Source organism: Salvelinus fontinalis, chromosome 8 (assembly GCF_029448725.1).
Source record: "Salvelinus fontinalis isolate EN_2023a chromosome 8, ASM2944872v1, whole genome shotgun sequence".
Taxonomy (NCBI): Eukaryota; Metazoa; Chordata; class Actinopteri; order Salmoniformes; family Salmonidae; genus Salvelinus; species Salvelinus fontinalis.
In genome coordinates, this window is record NC_074672.1 from 30,977,993 (window position 1) to 30,982,392 (window position 4,400).

Below are 4,400 nucleotides of genomic sequence, written 5' to 3' on the forward strand. Positions count from 1 at the left end.
CTAATCAGTAGGTTTGTTCAGCTGTGGCACTAACGAGACATATTTGGCTTAACGAGGGAGCCATGCCCTAATTTGTTTATGCTAATTATATGAAACAGCTCTTGTCCTTTTGGTGTGTATCTGGGATTGGATCTGTGCTACTGAACGCCTCTCTCTGTTGTTCCTTCAGGGTTTTGGTTGGCTCCAGAGGCTGTAGAGGTGGAGGGGAGGGCTGGTGTGATTGTTTTACGGGGTTAATTGGTTTGATCAGGGTAATGGAGAGAGATAATGGGGGTGGTATGGCTCAATGTCATGGCATTGGAGGGTCTGTAAAGGCATTTCAGTGCGAGGGTACGGGGAATTCCAGCTGAACAAAAAGAGGAAGCTTGTTTTGTATATTTCTAGAGTTTTGTATTTTTCAGAGAAGCGGTTAATTGCAGGGTTCAGGTAGTTTGGCACGCACACAAGCACACACGCAAGCACACACACATATACACACACACATATACACACACACAGAATCTTACAAACCAATCAAACTGCACCCAGAACAGAACACATGAATAATTCTGCTCACTGATGACTGTTCTCTATGCTGTAATTGGCTTGTTATGAACGCCAGTGTTCTAAAAGCATCTCCTCTGAACAGACCTTGCTAGAACAAAGACTGACAGAGATGAGATGGTGTGGCTAGGAAAAAGAAAGGAAGGAAGACATAGGAGGCGAGAGGAACAGAGTAAACGAGATGCGAAAGAGGGAAGAATAAGGGAAGAGGAGCAGAAAGAAAGAGTAAATGGAAATTTCAAATGTAAATGACATTTGCATAACCAAACTGGGTGTAAGTCATGAACAAATTGACTTTTTCATTAGTCAGAATAAAGGTCCTAAATCAATGACACTGTTATAGGGTGATCTCCACTTCCATTAAGATATATCTGATGATTTCCAATAGCCAGCCAGCCTCCAGACACATCTGCAATCCCATCCTGAGAGAGGTGTGTGTGTGTGTGTGTGTGTGTGTGTGTGTGTGTGTGTGTGTGTGTGTGTGTGTGTGTGTGTGTTTGTGTGTGTGTGTGTGTGTGTGTGTGTGTGTGTGTGTGTGTGTGTGTGTGTGACAGGCTTCTCTCTATGCTGTTTGTTCACTGTTGACTGAGTGTGTGGCAGAGTGAGACGGCAGTGCGGCTGGCCCTAACTGATAACTAGATGTACACACATATGCACACACACACGCACACACACACACACACACACACACACACACACACACACACACACACACACACACACACACACACACACACACACACACACACACACACACACACACACACACACACACACACACACACACACACACACACACACACACCGTGCTTCCATCCTCCAAACAGTTATTTGTTTATAAAATAAAAATAGGGAGTAGATCAGCTTTAATATTGCAGATAGATTGTAGCTACCATCAATGTAATTGTCTGCATCATTTCCAATCCCTCATATACAGTGCATTTGGAAACTACCTAGACCCCTTGACTTTATAAAATCTTTGTTACAGCCTTATTCTAAAATGGATGAAATTGTTTTTTTCCCTCATCAATCTACACACAATACCCCATAATGACAAAGCAAAAACTGTTGTTTTTTTAACATTTCGTAAATGTATAAAAGATAAAAAAATGTAAATATCACATTAACATAAGTATTCAGACCCTTTACTCAGTACTTTATTGAAGCACCTTTGGCAGCGTTTACAGCCTTGAGTATTCTTGGGTATGATGCTACAAGCTTGGCACACCTGTATTTGGAGAGTTTCTCCCATTCTTCTCTGCAGATCCTCTCAAGCTCTGTCAGGATGCTGCACAGCTATTTTCAGGTCTCTCCAGAGATGTTCGATTGGGTTCAAGTCCGGGCTCTAGCTGGGCCCCTCAAGGACTTTCAGAGACTTGTCCTGAAGCCACTCCTGCGTTGTCTTGACTGTGTGCTTAGGGTCGTTGTCCTGTTGGAAGGTCTGAGGTCCTGATCGCTCTGCAGTAGGTTTTCATCAAGGATCTCTCTGTACTTTGCTCCGTTCATCTTTAATTCGATACGGACTAGTCTACCAGTCCCTGCCGCTGAAAAACATCACCACAGCATGATGCTGTCACCATCATGCTTCACCATAGGGATGGTGCCAGGTTTCCTCCAGAAGTGACGCTTGGCATTCATACCAAAGAGTTCAATCTTGGCTTCATCAGACCAGAGCATCTTGTTTCTCATGGTCTGAGAGTCTTTAGGTGCCTTTTGGCAAACTCCAAACGAGCTGTCAAGTGCCTTTTACTGAGGAGTGGCTTCCGTCTGGCCACTCTACCATAAAGGCCTGATTGGTGGAGTGCTGCAGAGATGGTTGTCCTTCTGGAAGGTTCTCCCATCTCCACAGAGGAACTCTAGAGCTCTGTCAGAGTGACCATCGGGTTCTTGGTCACCTCCCTGACCAAGGGCCTTCTCCCCCGATTGCTCAAATTGACCGGGGGGCCGGCTGTAGGAATAGTCTAGGTCTGATGGATACTGAATGTGTCTAGATGGATACTGTATGTGTTTAGATGGATACTGAATCTGTTTAGATGGATACTGAATGTGTTTAGATGGATACTATTTGTGTTTAGATGGATACTGAATGTGTCTAGATGGATACTGAATGTGTCTAGATGGATACTATATGTGTTTAGATGGATACTATATGTGTTTAGATGGATACTATATGTGTCTAGATGGATACTATATGTGTCTAGATGGATACTGAATGTGTCTAGATGGATACTATATGTGTTTAGATGGATACTATATGTGTTTAGATGGATACTATATGTGTCTAGATGGATACTATATGTGTCTAGATGGATACTGAATGTGTCTAGATGGATACTGAATGTGTCTAGATGGATACTGAATGTGTCTAGATGGATACTATATGTGTCTAGATGGATACTGAATGTGTCTAGATGGATACTGAATGTGTCTAGATGGATACTGAATGTGTTTAGATGGATACTGAATGTGTCTAGATGGATACTATATGTGTCTAGATGGATACTGAATGTGTCTAGATGGATACTGTATGTGTTTAGATGGATACTGAATGTGTCTAGATGGATACTGAATGTGTCTAGATGGATACTGAATGTGTCTAGATGGATACTGAATGTGTCTAGATGGATACTATATGTGTCTAGATGGATACTATATGTGTCTAGATGGATACTATATGTGTCTAGATGGATACTGAATGTGTTTAGATGGATACTATATGTGTTTAGATGGATACTGAATGTGTCTAGATGGATACTGAATGTGTCTAGATGGATACTATATGTGTCTAGATGGATACTATATGTGTCTAGATGGATACTATATGTGTCTAGATGGATACTATATGTGTCTAGATGGATACTATATGTGTCTAGATGGATACTATATGTGTCTAGATGGATACTATATGTGTCTAGATGGATACTATATGTGTCTAGATGGATACTATATGTGTCTAGATGGATACTATATGTGTCTAGATGGATACTATATGTGTCTAGATGGATACTATATGTGTCTAGATGGATACTATATGTGTCTAGATGGATACTATATGTGTCTAGATGGATACTATATGTGTCTAGATGGATACTATATGTGTCTAGATGGATACTATATGTGTCTAGATGGATACTATATGTGTCTAGATGGATACTATATGTGTCTAGATGGATACTATATGTGTCTAGATGGACACTATATGTGTCTAGATGGATACTATATGTGTCTAGATGGATACTATATGTGTCTAGATGGATACTGAATGTGTCTAGATGGATACTATATGTGTCTAGATGGATACTATATGTGTCTAGATGGATACTGAATGTGTCTAGATGGATACTATATGTGTTTAGATGGATACTGAATGTGTTTAGATGGATACTGAATGTGTCTAGATGGATACTGTATGTGTCTAGATGGATACTGTATGTGTTTAGATGGATACTGAATGTGTCTAGATGGATACTGTATGTGTCTAGATGGATACTGTATGTGTTTAGATGGATACTGAATGTGTCTAGATGGATACTGAATGTGTCTAGATGGATACTGAATGTGTTTAGATGGATACTGAATGTGTCTAGATGGATACTGAATGTGTCTAGATGGATACTGAATGTGTTTAGATGGATACTGTATGTGTCTAGATGGATACTGAATGTGTCTAGATAGATACTGAATGTGTCTAGATGGAAGAGCGTCTGCTAAATGACTTAAATGTAAATGTAATACTGAATGTGTCTAGATGGATACTGAATGTGTCTAGATGGATACTGTATGTGTTTAGATGGATACTGAATGTGTCTAGATGGATACTGAATGTGTCTAGATGGATACTGAATGTGTCTAGATGG